Source organism: Salvelinus fontinalis, chromosome 38 (genome assembly GCF_029448725.1).
Source record: "Salvelinus fontinalis isolate EN_2023a chromosome 38, ASM2944872v1, whole genome shotgun sequence".
Classification (NCBI taxonomy): Eukaryota; Metazoa; Chordata; class Actinopteri; order Salmoniformes; family Salmonidae; genus Salvelinus; species Salvelinus fontinalis.
The window spans coordinates 12,461,391-12,478,890 of NC_074702.1; the positions used below are offsets into that span (position 1 = coordinate 12,461,391).

Sequence of the window (17,500 nt, forward strand, 5' to 3'; positions counted from 1 at the left end):
CCTGTCTGGTTGGCGGCTCTGGCAGATCCTGTCTGGTTGGCGGCTCTGGCAGATCCTGTCTGGTTGGCGGCTCTGGCAGATCCTGTCTGGCTGACGGCTCTAGCGGCTCCTGTCTGGCTGACGGCTCTAGCGGCTCCTGTCTGGCGGATGGCTCTAGCGGCTCATGGCAGACGGGCGGCTTTGCAGGCTCATGGCAGACGGGCGGCTTTGCAGGCTCCTGGCAGACGGATGGCTCAGACGGCGCTGGGGAGACGGATGGCTCAGACGGCGCTGGGGAGACGGATGGCTCAGATGGCGCTGGGGAGACGGATGGCTCAGATGGCGCTGGGGAGACGGATGGCTCTGGCCAGATACGGCGCACTGTAGACCTGGTGCGTGGTGCCGGAACTGGAGGCACCGGGCTAAGGATAAGCACCTTCCTACTAGTGCGGGGAGCAGGGACAGGGCACACTGCATTCTCAAAGCCCACTCTATACCTGATGCGAGGTACCGGCACTGGTGACACCGGGCTGAGGACAAGCACATCAGGATTAGTAGGGGGAGAAGATACAGTGTGTTCAGGGCTCTGGAGACGCACAGGTGGCTTAGTGCGTGGTGCCGGAACTGGAGGCACCGGGCTAGATACACGCACTACAGGGAGAGTGCGTGGAGGAGGAACAGGTCTCAGGATACGCACTGGTAGCCTAGTGCGTAGTGTAGACACTGTAGGTACTAGGCTGGGGCGGGGAGGTGGCGCCGGAAATACCGGACCGTGCAGGCGTACTGGCTCTCTTGAGCATTGAGCCTGCCCAACCTTACCTGGTTGAATGCTCCCGGTCGCCCGACCAGTGCGGGGAGGTGGAATAACCCGCACCGGGCTATGTAGGCGAACCAGGGAAACCATGCGTAAGGCAGGTGCCATGTATGCCGGCCCGAGGAGACGCACTGGAGACCAGACGCGTTGAGCCGGCCTCATGACACCTGGCTCAATACCCAATCTAGCCCTACCAGTGCGGGGAGGTGGAATAACCCGCACTGGGCTATGCACTCGTACAGGAGACACCGTGCGCTCTACTGCGTAACACGGCGCCTGCCCGTACTCCCGCTCTCCACGGTAAGCCTGGGAAGTGGGCGCAGGTCTCCTACCTGCCCTTGGCCCACTACCTCCTAGCCCCCCCCAAGAAATTTTTGGGAATTACTTACGGGCTTTTTGGGCTTCCGTGCCAGACGCGTTCCCTCATAGCTCCGGTTCCTCTCTCCGGTAGCCTCTGCTCTCCTCAGTGCCTCCAGCTGTTCCCATGGGAGGCGATCCCTACCAGCCAGGATCTCCTCCCAAGTGTAGCAACCCTTTCCGTCCAATACATCGTCCCATGTCCATTGCTCCTTCTTTTCCTGTCCCTTACTCCGTTGACTCCGCTGCTTGGCTCTGGTATGGTGGGTGATTCTGTAACGGCGATCCTCCTCCTCTCCCTCTTCGGAAAAGGAGGAGTATTGAGGGAACCAAGGCGCAGCGAATTGTGATGACATATTGATTTATTAAATAAACAAAACAAACTAAGACGAAAAACGAACACGAACTACACTTGAAATGATACAAAATAACAAACGACGTAGACTGACCTAAACATGAGAACTTACATAGACACGAAGAACGCACGAATAGGAAACAGACTACATAAACCGAACAAACCGTATACAGTTCCGTATGGTGCAAACATACCACAAACACGGAAGACAATCACCCACAACGAACACTGTGACAACGCCTACCTAAATATGACTCTTAATTAGAGGAACGCCAAACACCTGCCTCTAATTAAGAGCCATACCAGGCAACCCAAAACCAACACAGAAACAGAAAACATAGAATGCCCACCCAACCTCACGTCCTGACCAACTAACACACATAACAACTAACATAAATAGGTCAGGAACGTGACACATTCGTATTGGTCGCCATCCTCTTCAGCCTACAGGAAACCAGATAAGAGATACTATCATCAACAACACCTCTTTAGTATTTTATATCCTTTCGATTTAGGTTACAGTTCTTCTCATATCTTAGATATCTACTGTAAATATCTGCAGTAGGCCTACAGTACATACATCCATGTTGCCATATAGGTGATTGTTGGTGTAGTAGTTTGTGTGGATTTCACTGCTGGTGTCTGTTCCTGTGGATAGAGTTAGGGCCACTCTCAGAAGCAATCTCTTGATTTGGTAAGACACAACAAGATTGCATGTTGGCTAATGGGCTTTAACAACTCAGCAGGGGTTCTAGGTTATGATGGCCCCGTGTAGCTCAGTTGGTAGAGCATGGCACTTGCAACGCCAGGGTTGTGGGTTCATTTCCCACGGGGGGCCAGTACAAAAAAAGTATGAATGTATGTACTTGTAAGTCGCTCTGGATAAGAGCGTCTGCTAAAATGACTTAAATGTAAATGTAAATGATCACAGACATAACCACAGGGAGTAGGGGTGTTGATGGGTGCTGCAGCACCTCCGGATGAATCAGAATAAATAAAACTATTAACTAATAATATATACAATGACAAGGTAGGGTGGTATACAGAAGATTGCCCTATTTGATAAAAGACCAAGTCCATATTATGGCAAGAACAGCTCAAATAAGTAAAGACAAATGACAGTCCATCATTACTTTAAGACATGAAGGTCAGTCAATCTGGAACATTTCAAGAACTTTGTGCAGTCGCAATAACCAACAAGCGCTATGATGAACATGTCTCTCATGAGGACCGCCACAGGAAAGGAAGACCCAGAGTTACCTATGCTGCAGAGGGTTAGTTCATTAGAGTTACCAGCCTCAGAAATTGCTGCCCAAATAAATGCTTCACAGAGTTCAAGTGCAGTAGCAGACAACTCAACATCAACTGTTCAGAGGAGACTACGTGAATCAGGCCTTCATGGTTGAATTCCTGCGAAGAAACCACTACTAAAGGACACCAATAATAAGAAGAGACTTGCTTGGGCGGAGAAATACGAGCAATGGACATTTGACTGGTGGAAATCTGTCCTTTAGTCTGATGAGCCCAAATGTGAAATTTTTGTTTCCAGCTGCCGTGTCTTTCTGAGACGCATAGTTGGTGAACGGATGATCTCCACATGTGTGGTTCCCACAGTGAAGCATGGAAGAGAAGGTGTGATGGTGTGGGGGTGCTTTTCTGGTGACACTGTCAGTGATTTATTTTGAATTCAAGGCACACTTAACCAGTATGGCTACCACAGCATTCTGCAGCGATACACCATCCCATCTGGTTTGTGCTTAGTGGGACTATCATTTGTTTTTCAACAGGACAATGACCCAACACACCTCCAGGCTGTGCAAGGCCTATTTGACCAAGAAGGAGAGTGATGGAGTATTGCATCAGATGACCTGGCCTCCACAATCACCTGACCTCAACCCAATTGAGATGGTTTGGGATGAGTTGGACCGCAGAGTGAAGGAAAAACAGCCAATAAGTGCTCAGCATATGTGGGAACTCCTTCAAGACTGTTGGAAAAGCATTCCAGGTGAAGCTGGTTGAAAGACTGCCAAGAGTGTGAAAAACTGTCATCAAGACACAGGTTGGCTACTTTGAAGAATCTAACATATAAATATATATATTTATAGGATAGAATCTGTTCAAATCAAAATGAACACTTTTTTGGTTACTATATGATTCCATATGTGTTATTTCATAGTTTTGATGATTCCATATGTGTTATTTCATAATTTTGATCTACAATGAAATAGTAAAAATAAAGAAAAACCCTTGAATGTGTAGGTGTGTCCATACTTTTGACTGGTACTGCATATTTTTAATTGCCACAAAAGTAATGCACTGGGCCTTTATTACTCCTGTATGAGTGGACCAAAATAGCTGTTGACAACAAAAAAGTTCCCCTAAACATCTATTCTATTTGGCCATGATCGCAAATAGAATAGCCTTTAAAAAATGCAGTACCTTGATGGTGAGGGATCTGAGGAAGCACACTTGGATGCATCCTTGACCTGCATTCTGGTTACTGACTGGTCACTACGACTCCTGTCACTGATGAGAACAATAATACCAAGTTATCAAAAACAAAACAAAACAGCTAAAAACAAACAAAGGTCTACGTAACTCATGGGCACAGTGAAGGACAAGGTGGCATTGCCATGTGTCTTGCTGGCATGGCAGTGGATGGTCTCTGAGAAGCCTAGTGCCCTCTGTAGGGTCACCATGGTAACTGACACATGCCTCTCCACCCTGGTACTGGGCAGGGTCCAGCTGGAAGAGACCACTCCACGGTACCGGTGGGCTCCGATTCCACAATGCACAGACAAGTAAACATGGAAATGTCTGATGTGCAGAAAAAAGTCCACTTTGATCTCAGGAGCATCTGGAATGAGAATGATAAACAGGTGTTTCAGCTGAACATGTTGTGCTACCTACATCCTCAAGAGCATTGTCTTAATATTACATACACAGACAGAACATGCCCCTTAGTGACAACATGTGGATGGATCTACTAACACTGGATCTGCTTACACTCTAATCTGATCTTCAGTGGGCTGGAGTGGCCTTGTCCCTCTGTGTTGATTGCAGTGCAGTAGAGGGCTTAAGTGAGTATGGCCACCCTCTCCAGTGTGAGTGTGGGTCCCATGGTGGCCTGAGACCCTCTGCTGTGCTGCCAGTGGTAGATGTGGGCAGCAGGGTTACTGTCACTGGAGCATCTCAGCTCTACAGCAGTGGAGGCTCCATCCTCCTCAGTGAATTTCCTTCTTTTTTTAAAATAGTGAAACATTAAAAAGGTATCCTTTTTAGATAACACTACACAAAATATATTCACGTCACCAAATAATTGATTAAAACACACTGTTTTGCAGTGAAGGTCTACACTACCCTAAACAGCACTCTGTAGGGTAGCACCATGGTGTAACTGGAGGACAGCTAGTGTAACAGTATAACTTTAGTACGTCCCCTCGCCCCGACCTCGGGCACGAACCAGGGACCCTCTGCACACATCAACAACAGTCACCCACAAAGCATCGTTACCCATCGCTCCACAAAAGCCACGGCCCTTGCAGAGCAAGGGGAAACCCTACTTCAAGTCTCAGAGCAAGTGACGTAACCGATTTAAACGCTATTAGCGCGTACCCGCTAACTAGCTAGCCATTTCACATCCGTTACACTCACCCCCCTTTCGACCTCCTCCTTTTCCGCAGCAACCAGTGATCCGGGTCAACAGCATCAATGTAACAGTATAACTTTAGTACGTTCTCTCGCCCCGACCGCGAACCAGGAACCCTCTGCACACATCAACAACAGTCACCCACGAAGCATCGTTACCTATTCCTCCACCAAGCCCGCAGCCCCTGCAGAGCAAGGGGAATCCCTACTTCAAGTCTCAGAGCAAGTGACGTAACCGATTGAAATGCTATTAGCGCGTACCCGCTAACTAGCTAGCCATTTCACATCCATTACACTAGCTTCAGTCCTCCTCTGGGTACATTAACGTCAATACAAAACCTAGGAGGCTCATGGTTCTCACCCGTTTCCATAGACATACACAGTAATTATGACAACTTCCAGAGGGCATCCTCCAACCTATCAGAGCTCTTGCAGCATGAACTGACATGTTGTCCACCCAATCAAAGGATCAGCAAATGAATCTAGTACTGAAAGCATAAGCTACAGCTAGCTCGCACTGCAGTGCATACAATCTGGGGAGTAGTTGACTCAAAGAGAGAGAAAGACAATAGTTGAACAGTTTTGAACACATTCATTTCTTCCAAAAATAAGGAGAAGCAAGAGACAGAGAGATAGAGATTTTTGTAATATATTTTTTGTTCAGTTTTACTTACTTAGTTATCAAACGTAGCTAGCTGGTTTAGCCTACTCAAACACCTGGTTCAAACAGAGAGGGATGCTATGTTAGCCAGCTGGATATGGCTGTCCTACATTGGAACTCTTCCAAGTCAAGGTTAGCTTTTGGTTTTATTAATGTATTACCACCTGAGCCCCTCTGTGTAACTGACAAACTGATTGCTGCTGACTGTACACTGTACTGCATGATTGTAGCAGGTTTACTAACGCGTTAGTTCTTGCAGCTAGGTTGACTATGAAGTGGAAATTATTTAGAATGTGTGCAGTTAGCGGTCTTGATATGAAGGTTTGGCTTGGAAAGGTTTTTTCGCCTTGTCACAGACAGCTGATGTGTTGTGCACTGAAGTTCACAAGCGAAGGGAAAATGTGAGAGGAGAAGAGCGCGTAGATAGGTGCGAGAAGGAATTATACATACAACAAGCTATTTGTATGTTGCTGCTATGAATGTGGACTGTGTTTGCGTGTGATCAGGTGTGTATTCATTGCAACGATTCTGTTGATTAAAACTTGTCTTAAGCGAAAGCAAACAGAACGAAATGTGGATTAACATAAATGTATTTGTCCAATAGAAACTCTTGTTTGCAACTGTTGGACTAATGATTACACTCTAGCTCAGCTACTGTAGATGCAGGCAAGTGTGAGCAAGGTGGTATTGAATGTGTCACTGTCTGTGACCTTGATTACTCAAAATTATGTCCACCTGTGCACCTACATTGTAAATCTTAATTCATAGGCTAGGTTGTAGCAACCTCATGATGGGTACAGGGAAAATTTGAGCATCATGTAGTAGACTCAACCTATCAATGTTACATTGAGCTGGGTAAATGGAATTTCAATGACAGTCATCCAATATAATGTAATAGAAATAAGGCCATGTTCATAATTTTTTTATCATCCTCCCTCATCTTGAACAGCACCGACCATTACTGCTCTCATCACATTGTTTAGTATTTTATTGTGTGCAAACTAGTACATATATAATAAATACAATATATTTTACTGTAGATAATCAATTTTTGTAGCCTACCTCCAAGCCATAAGCAATGAATAAGAAAACGGTGGGGTGCTGGAACTGAAGGAATAAGGAAAACGTTATTATCACTAGAAAGATAGTATTGCATATGTCTAAAAGCCAAATCACTTTCTTAGTTTGACAATTATTGTTCTTTCTTGTCAATTGTGCGCCGCCCTATGGGACTCCCAATCACGGCCGGTTGTGATACAGCCTGGAATCGAACCAGGTTCTGTAGTGACACCTCTGGCACTGAGATGCAGTGCCGCAGACCTTAGACACTGTCACTAGCCGGCTACCACCTGGTACTCTGCCCTGCACCTTAGAGACTGCCCTGTGTATAGCGCATTCAGAAAGTGTTCACATCCCATGTACTGTGGAATAAGTGAAGGGGTATGTATACTTTCTGAAGGTTTAGTCATTGAACACTGGTCACATTAATAATGTTTACATACTGTTTTACTCACTTTATATGTATATACTGTATTCTAGTCATGGCTCAACCTTTATAACTACTGCTGTACACACCCTTACTCTCTAAACACACCATTAACATACATAAATATTTTTATTCTGGACTCTGGTCCGGAAGCTAATTTCCTGCAATTCAATCCATTTTGCCACGGGGTGTTGTACTCTCAGATTAGCTCAATCTAATATTACTAATATTACTACTACTGTACATTGCATTTTAGTCAGGCTGTTTATACTACAGCACATTTAAATACTGGATTATTGACATAGCTTACTCTACTATATCTACTGCTGTACAAATCATTCTTAGTATATCTTGTGTTACATAATACGGTGTATATAAGTATAGATTGCATTTGGATTACTGGGACAGTGCTATTTGTGTTGTTAATTGGATTCTGACTATTCTTGATTATTTTTTATTTTTTTAACTTTTTGATGATTTGTGTATTTGTTTGACATTTTATTGTGTTGTTAGGAGCAAGTAACATAAGCATTTCACTGCACCCGCTAAAACATCTACTAAACTATGTACGTGTGTCAGGGTTGTGTGCAGCGAAGTAGCAGAGTCAAATACAGGACACAGGTGTTGAGCGAAACACAAAACGTTTACTCAAAATCACAGCAAAAATCCACAAAGGGAATAATAAGAAATAACAACAACCACTAATGTAACAAACAATCACGGACAAAACAGAAATGAAAGCCAGAGGGTTAAATAGGGAACATAATAGGGGAATTGAAACCAGGTGTGTAATTATGCAGACAAAACAAAACGAAACAGAAAAATGGATCGGTAGTGACTAGAAAGCCGGTGACGTCGACCGCCAAACACCACCCGAACAAGGAGAAGGGCCGACTTCGGCGGAAGTCGTGACAGTACCCCCCCCTTGACGCGCGGCTCCAGCAGCGCGACGACACCGGCCTCGAGGACGACCCGGAGGACGAGGTGCAGGGCGATCTGGGTGGAGACGGTGAAACTCTTGTAACATAGATGGATCTAGAATGTCCTCCACCGGTACCCAGCATCTCTCCTCCGGACCGTACCCCTCCCACTCCACGAGGTACTGAAGGCCCCTCGCCCGACGCCTAGAATCCATGATGGCTCTTACGCTATACGCCGGGACCCCCTCGATGTCAAGAGGGGGCGGAGGAACCTCCCGCACCTCAGACTGCTGGAGCGGACCAGCCACCACCGGCCTGAGGAGAGACACATGGAACGAGGGGTTAATACGGTAATCAGGGGGGAGTTGTAACCTATAACAAACCTCGTTCAATCTCCTTAGGACTTTAAATGGCCCCACAAACCGCGGACCCAGTTTCCGGCAGGGCAGGTGAAGGGGTAGGTTTCGGGTCGAGAGCCAGACCCGATCCCCCGGTGCATACACCGGGGCCTCACTGCGGTGGCGGTCGGCACTCGCTTTTTGTCTCCTGATGGCACGTTGTAGCCGTACGTGGGCAGCGTTCCAAGTCTCCTCTGAGTGCCGAAACCATTCATCCACCACAGGAGCGTCAATCTGGCTCTGATGCCATGGTGCCAGGACCGGCTGGTAACCTAGCACACACTGAAAAGGTGATAGGTTGGTAGAGGAGTGACGGAGGGAGTTTTGGGCCATCTCGGCCCAGGGGATGTAAGCTGCCCACTCCCCCGGCCGGTCCTGGCAATAGGACCTCAGAAACCTACCCACATCCTGGTTTACTCTTTCCACCTGCCCGTTGCTCTCGGGGTGGAAACCTGAGGTAAGACTGACCGAGATCCCCAGGCGTTCCATAAACGCCCTCCAGACTCTAGACGTAAATTGGGGACCCCGATCAGAAACTATATCCTCAGGCACCCCGTAGTGCCGGAATACATGGGTGAACAGAGCCTCCGCAGTTTGTAGAGCCGTAGGGAGACCAGAATGTTTAGAATGTCATCTATATACACCACTACCCCCTGCCCGTGCAGGTCCCTGAAGATCTCATCCACAAATGATTGGAAGACTGATGGAGCATTCATTAACCCGTACGGCATGACGAGGTACTCATAATGCCCAGAAGTGGTGCTAAATGCTGTCTTCCACTCATCTCCCCCCTTAATACGCACCAGGCTGTAAGCGCTCCTGAGGTCCAATTTTGTGAAGAAGCGCGCCCCGTGTAATGACTCGGTCATACTGGCTATGAGTGGTAGCGGGTAACTGTATTTTACCGTGATCTTATTTAATCCTCGATAATCAATACACGGGCGCAAACCTCCATCCTTCTTCTTCACAAAAAAGAAACTCGAGGAGACAGGTGAGATGGAAGGCCGAATGTATCCCTGTCCCAGAGATTCGGTGACATATGTCTCCATAGCCACCGTCTCCTCCTGTGACAGAGGATACACATGACTCCTGTCAAGTTTAGCGTCTACCAAGAGATCTATCGCACAATCCCCCGGTCGATGGGGTGGTAATTGAGTCGCCTTCTTCTTACAGAAGGCGAGTGCCAAATCGGCATATTCGGGAGTAATGTGCATGTTGGAAACCTGGTTTGGACTTTCCACCGTAGTGGCACCTAAGGAAACACCTACACATCTACCTGAACACTGACAGGACCATCCCTTGAGAGTCCTCTGTTGCCACGAAATAATCGGATCATGAGAAGCCAACCAGGGAAGACCCAACACAACAGGAAACACAGGAGAGTCGATCAAAAAGAGACTAATTCTCTCCTCGTGATCCCCCTGCGTTCTCATAGCGATGGGCGCTGTGACCTCCCCAATCAGCCCCGACCCCAAAGGACGACTATCTAAGGCATGTACAGGGAAGGGAACATCAACAGGAATAATAGGGATCCCTAATCTATGTGCTAAAGAGCGATCAATAAAGTTCCCAGCTGCGCCTGAATCTACTAGCGCCTTATGCTGGGGATGCGAGGAAAACTCAGGAATTTCTATATGTAACCACATGTGCGCAACAGAAGACTCTGGGTGAGTTATGTGCCTACTCACCGGAGATGACCCATCAGTGCTCCGCCTGCTACCTCGACTTCCAGGAGAAACACCCCAGCACCGGACAGCAGTGTGTCCTCTGCGTCCACAGTTGGTGCATGGAGTGGTCCTCCCTCCGGTCTCCCTACTAGCAGCCCCTCCTAACTCCATCGGTGTAGGATCCAAGGGGCTGGGTAATGGAACGGGCGGACCCCGATCTAGACGTCCGCGGGAGGCCAACAGGTTATCCAGCCGGATAGATAAATCCACCAGCTGGTCCAGGTTAAGAGTGGTGTCCCTGCAGGCTAACTCCCTACGAACGTCCTCTCGTAGACTACACCTGTAGTGATCGATCAGGGCCCCCTCATTCCATCCCGCACCAGCGGCCAGAGTACGGAAGTCCAGGGCGAAATCTTGAGCGCTCCTCATCCCCTGTCTGAGATGGAACAAACGCTCTCCCGCCGCTCTCCCTTCAGGTGGATGATCAAAGACCGCCCGGAAGCGGCGAGAGAAGTCATCATAGTCATCCAGGGTTTGTCCCTCTCTTCCCCAGATGGCGTTGGCCCACTCCAGGGCCTTACCAGTCAGACAGGAGATGAGGGCGCCCACTCTCTCTCGTCCTGAAGGGGTCGGATGAACAGTTAACAGGTATAACTCCAACTGTAGGAGGAACCCCTGACACCCGGCTGCTGTACCGTCATACGCTCCTGGGAGCGAGAGCCGAATCCCACTGGGTCCTGACGATGGAGGGATGACCGGTGGAGTAGGGATAGGCGCGGGTGGTGTTGCTGGGGTCTGATTTACCGGGAGACCTCCTCTCTTCCATCGGTCCATTGTCTGCAGCACGCGATCCATGGCGGTCCCTAAACTGTGTAACATGGTCGCGTGCTGTTGAACTTGCTCCTCGACTGGGAGCGAGGGGCTGGCTGTGCCTGCTGACTCCATTTGAAGTTTGGTCCGTGATTCTGTCAGGGTTGTGTGCAGCGAAGTAGCAGAGTCAAATGCAGGACACAGGTGTTGAGCGAAACACAAAACGTTTACTGAAAATCACAGCAAAAATCCACAAAGGGAATAATAAGAAATAACAACAACCACTAACGTAACAAACAATCACGGACAAAACAGAAATGAAAGCCAGAGGGTTAAATAGGGAACATAATAGGGGAATTGAAACCAGGTGTGTAATTATGCAGACAAAACAAAACGAAACAGAAAAATGGATCGGTAGTGACTAGAAAGCCGGTGACGTCGACCGCCGAACACCACCCGAACAAGGAGAAGGGCCGACTTCGGCGGAAGTCGTGACAACGTGACCAATAAACTTTGACCAGACTCACTGAAGCCCTCTACCGCACTGCCATCAACACAGAGGGACATAGGCATTCCAGAGAATGGACAATCACAGTAGATTATAAGGACCAAGCCTTTACAACTTCTATTACCCAGCTTCTCCTTTAGCCAGGTAGTCAATTAAGAGTCACTTCCTAGTAATGGATACACTTGGAACATTAATGTTTCTCACTAGTTTTTCTTGTCATGACAAGTTAACAGGGGTATTTGCTGAAGATCACAGTAATTGGGGGAAGTTCCGGAGGAGAACGACTTAGACGAACGTTACAGCAATAGGCTTTGGGGGTGACCAGTGAAATTTACCTGCTGGAGCGCGTGCTATGGGTGGGTGCTGCTATGGTGAGGCGGGTTGCAGGAGAGTATGTTGAAACTGAGGTTAAAATATTAAAACATTTATACAAAATACATAATTGAAAACACGACAAGACGAAGACAAAGACGTCTGAACTACTACGCAAATCGCAAATTCAACAATAAGTGTTTTGGATGGAATCAGTGGCTAACTCCAAGCATTGAAAAGCAATCACTAGCCTGCTATTCAGTGGATTTTGTGTGTGGTCCCAATTCTGGGTTTAAGGGTATTTTTTCCAAGCTTAAAATGATAAACCTTCATCATTTCCCATGCTGTCAATCCAGCATGATTTCTGCCACGCTCAAAACAGCTGTTAACTCAGAACTGGGAAATATGACCAGTGAGTTCAAGACAACTGGGAACTCGGGGAAAAAACGAGCTCTGACTGGGAAAATATGTTTTGAACGGTCATCCAACTCGGAGTTGTAAGTCGGGAACTCGGGCCTCTTTCTAAAACGACGTCATCATGATTCAACCTTGTTTTTTTCAGAGTTTTAAGTTGTCTTGAAAGAACCATAAATCCAGAGAATGCCAGACTTTGATGACAAAATTTGCCCATGAAGGACCGCTGCACCACCTTCCTGTTCAAGTGAGCACAGCACAACAAGGTGAGTCCAAAAATGTATTGTATTCTGCTGCATAAATGATCTAAAATGCCAGAGATATGTATACTGTAGCTAAGGTAATATTAAGTGTATGTTGTATATTTAGCTGTTAGTAGCCCATGTGCCTCACCCTAATAATTTGGTATATTTCCCCCGCTTAATTTTGCCTACTGTTCTGACTTGGTGGTGCACATGTAGCCTATAACCTGTTTCTGAGAAATGTAATCGAATATTGTCAGAGCTTTCATTGTCTGCTTAAGTGCCCCTTTATTTATCCTATGGTTCTGACTCATTGTACAGGGAGAACACTGTAAGAACGGCACATGTTCTGAATTCTGTCACTGTACAAAAGTGCTTAAAAAAATAGTTATATTGACTATGCCCATCCTAGCTCGCTCATGAATGTCTTAATTGAAATTATGGATTGCCTCTTATACGCTTGTCACCTTATGCCAAAATTTGTACATCTGAATTGTCAGTAGAAATCACATTTGTTTAGCAATTCAGCCACATATCAGCTATGTTTTTTTTAACCTGTATTTATCTTGGCAAGTCAGTTAAGAACACATTTGTATTTACAATGGCGGCTTAACAAAAGGCAAAAAGCCTCCGGCAGGGATGGGGGCTGTGATTAAAAATAAAACATTTAATAAAAATATAGGACAAAACACATCATGAAAAGAGAGACACCAAAACACTACATAAAGAGAGACCTTAGACAACCACACGAAGCAGGTCAGCATCAAGGATCTGACGCCGAGGAATCCAACTCCTCTCCTCTGGACCATATCCTTCCCAATCCACGAGATACTGGAACCCTCTACCCCGCCGTTTGGAGTCCATGATGCGGCGCACCGTGTAGACAGGACCACCTCCGATCATCCGAGGAGGATGAGGCAGAGGACTGAGGAGAACCGGCTTGAGGCAGGAGACATGAAAGGTGGGGTGTACTCTAAGCGTTGCAGGCAACTTGAGTCGAACCACAACAGGATTAATGATTCTCTCCACCACAAACGGACCAATGAACTTCTGTGACAGTTTCCTCGACTCAGTCCGTAGAGGAAGATCCCGTGTAGCCAACCAAACCTTATCTCCGACGGTATAAGCGGGGGCAGGAATACGGCGACGATTCGCCTGGATCTGATACCGGTCAGAAACTCTGAGGGCCTTCCTGGCCCAATGCCAGGTCCGGTGGCAACGACGAATGTGGGCCTGGACAGAGGGAACCGAGAGATCCCTCTCCTGAGAAGGAAACAAGGGAGGTTGGTAACCATACAGGCACTGGAAGGGAGACATCCCAGTGGCAGATGAAGGGAGAGTATTATGGGCATACTCGACCCAGGGTAACTGAGAGGACCAAGAGGTGGGATCAGAGGAGACAAGACAGCGCAGCGTGGACTCCATCTTCTGGTTGTCTCTCTCCGCCTGACCATTAGATTGGGGGTGAAAACCCGATGTGAGACTGACTGTAGCTCCAATGGCCAAACAGAAGGATCTCCAGACAGCAGAGGTAAACTGAGGACCACGGTCAGAAACAATGTCACTGGGCAATCCGTGGACCCTGAAAACCTCCCTAACAAGGATCTCGGACGTCTCAGTGGCAGATGGAAGCTTGGAGATGGGGACAAAGTGAGCGAACTTGCTGAATCTGTCCACAATGGTCAGAATGACCGTGTTCCCCCCAGAAGAGGGCAACCCCGTGACAAAGTCCAGGGCCAGATGCGACCAAGGTCGCCGGGGAATAGGTAGGGGGTGAAGAAGCCCAGAGCTGGGCCGATTGGTACTCTTATTCTGCGCACAAACAGGACAAGCGGCAACAAACCTCCGGGTATCTTCTCCCATGGCAGGCCACCAAAAACATCTGCGCAGTAGCGCCATAGTCCGGGCAACGTCAGGGTGACAAGCTATCTTGCTGGCGTGGACCCACTGAAGGACATCAGAACGGACCGACTCAGGCACAAACAACCGACCGGGTGGACCGTTACCGGGGCCGGGCTGCGTCCGAAGGGCCGCCATCACATCCTCCATGTAACGGCTCCCACGACAATGTTCTGGGGAAGAATCGTCTCAGTCTTGGACCCACTCTCCTCCGTCTTGGAGAACATCCGGGACAAGGCGTCCGCCTTGTCGTTCTTCGACCCAGGTCGGAACGTCAGGGAAAAATTGAAACGTCCAAAAAACAAAGCCCACCTGGCCTGACGGGAGTTGAGACGTTTAGCCGATTGCACGAAGCCAGATTCTTGTGGTCGGTCCAGACCACAAACGGTTGCTCCGCTACCTCCAACCAGTGACGCCACTCCTCCAAGGCAAGCTTCACAGCGAGAAGCTCCCGGTTACCCACATCGTAGTTTCTCTCAGCTGGTGAAAGACAAGAGTAGAAGGCGCAAGGATGGAGTTTACCGTCAGTAGAGCTACGCTGGGACAGGATGGCGCCCACCCCCACATCAGATGCGTCCACCTCAACAACAAACTGACGGGAAGTGTCAGGTTGAGAGAGAATCGGGGCGTTGGTGAATCGGCTCTTCAAGTTCAGAACTGCTCGGTCTGCCTCAGGAGTCCAACAGAAAGTTCTAGTGCAAGACGTCAGAGCAGTTAAAGGGGCGGCCACCCGGCTGTAATCACGGATAAACCTCCGATAGAAGTTCGCAAACCCCAGGAATCTCTGGAGCTGCAATCTCGTACCGGGCTGGGCCCAATCCCAAACCGCCCGAACCTTCTCTTGGTCCATCTTGATCTCTCCCCTGGAGATGATGTACCCGAGGAAGGACGTAGTGTGGGCGTGAAAATCACACTTTTCAGCCTTCACGAACAGGCGGTTCTCCAATAACCGCTGCAGGACCTGCTTAACATGCTGGATGTGGCTGGAAAGCTCCTTGGAGAAAATAAGGATGTCATCCAGGTAAACGAACACAAACAGACCGATCATATCCCTCAGCACGTCATTCACCAAACTTTGGAACACTGCTGGAGCGTTGGAAAGTCCAAACGGCATCACCTGGTACTCGAAATGTCCCATAGGTGTATTGAACCCAGTCAACCACTCGTCCCCCTCTTTGATCCGAACCAGATGATACGCATTGCGTAGATCAAGCTTCGTAAACACAGTAGCACCCTGTAAAGAGTCGAAAGCGGAGCTCATCAAGGGCAGGGGGTACTTGTTCTTGACCGTGATATCATTCAACCCCCGATAATCAATACACGGTCGAAGAGAGCCATCCTTCTTACTCACAAAACAAAATCCAGCTCCCAGGGGTGATGACGAGGGACGATTGAGACCTGCAGCAAGAGACTCCTTTATTTAGGTCTCCAGGGCTTCCCGCTCAGGTCGAGAGATACTGTATAACCGTCCCTTGGGAAAGGCAGCTCCAGGGAACAGATTAATCGCACAATCATAAGGTCGGTGGGGAGGAAGTGACTGAGCCTTCTGCTTACTGAACAACTCACCCAACTCGTGATATGTTTCAGGAACAAATCAGGAGGAGCAGACTCACTGACCCGACTGGGGACAGCCGGAGAACAGGCAGTCCTGAGTCAGTTAGCATGGCACTCAATGCTCCAACTAGTTACCTTTCCAGTCACCCAATCGAACGAGGGATTGTGTTCTCTTAGCCAGGGGTATTCAAGAACCAGAGGAACATGGGGGGGAAGGCAAAATGAAAAAATAAATAACCTCTGAATGATTCCCCGACAACAACATCTTAACCGGTTCAGTCCTCATAGTGATCCGTGCCAGACTACTGCCGTTCAGAGTGGTTGCTTCAATGGCTTCCGGTAATTGCTCCTTGGAAAGCCCCAGCTGTTCCACTAAGTCGGCATCAATGAAGCTGTCATCGGCACCTGAATCGATGAAAGCGTTAATCGCTAAACTCTGATTCTTATTTATGAGGGTAGCAGGAAAATTAGGTCTGACAGGGCTCTTGAGAGGTTGAAACTGGCTCGCTAACAAACCTCCCAAACTTAAAGAGCCGAGCAGTTTAACGGGCGCTGAGGACAAACGGAGATGTAATGTTCCGAGCTACCACAGTAGAGGCAGCTGTTGGTCTCATGTCTACGTTGGCGCTCGTCCTTAGTTAACCCGTGCCGCCCCACTTGCATAGGTTCAGGATCTGGCGGCAGGACTCCTGACCCGAATGGTAACCGAGTAGCTGATTGATTGGACGGGACCCACTGCTTCTCCCTCCTCTCTCGAACTCTGTTATCCACCCTAATAGCTAATGCGACCAAACTGTCCAGGTCACAAGGCTCCGGATAGGAGATCAACTCATCCTTGAGTTGCTCCGACAACCCCTGGTAAAAAGCCGCTTGTAGTGCCTCATTCCACCCACTCTCCACAGCCAATGTCCGGAACTCAATAACAAAATCTGCGAGCTCCTTGGCGAAGAGAGAACAAACGCTTAGCTGCGTCCTTACCTCGGACTGGATGGTCAAAAAGCTTTCTCATCTCTGCCGTGAACTCCTGGTATGACGCCATGCAGGTGTCCTGTTGTTCCCAAACAGCTGAAGCCCATTCCAAAGCTCTACCACGCAGCAGTTCAATAACAAAAGCTATCCTAGCCTTGTCTGTGGCGTAAGAGTGGGGCTGCAGATCAAATACTAAACCACACTGCATAAGAAATGAACGGCATCTTCCCAAATCCCCTTCGTACTTATCAGGCGTCGATACATTAGGCTCACGGAAGGAAACCGCTCCAGAAGCGGCAGGTGAGAGGGGTGAAACAGGTGGTGGAGGATCCACCGGCAAACTGAGTTGATCCTGGATACTCGTCAAGCTAGCAGAGAAGTTCCGGACTGAATTCGTTATCTCCTGTAGCGCCGTGCTGTGTTGTCCCAATATATTCCCCTGATGGGTAATGGCATGGCGAATGGATTCCAGGTCCGCTGGGTTCATTCCTGGCCGGATCGTTCTGT

General features: G+C 48.3%; 1 protein-coding gene across 3 annotated transcripts in view; it reads left to right on the top strand.

Moving 5' to 3' along the window:
• Positions 1 to 5,658: 5,658 nt before the first annotated feature.
• LOC129838021 (B-cell receptor CD22-like) overlaps positions 5,659 to 17,500 on the top strand; it is a 43,723-nt gene continuing 31,881 nt past the window's right edge. The window contains exons 1-2 of one of the 3 annotated variants that reach the window (XM_055904679.1): positions 5,659 to 5,946; positions 12,478 to 12,595. The gene's annotated coding sequence lies outside the window, so the exon portion shown is untranslated. Of the gene's footprint in view, positions 5,947 to 6,101; positions 6,321 to 12,477; positions 12,596 to 17,500 lie in introns of those variants that run through there. The other 2 variants (XM_055904680.1, XM_055904681.1) reach the window with 2 other exon arrangements.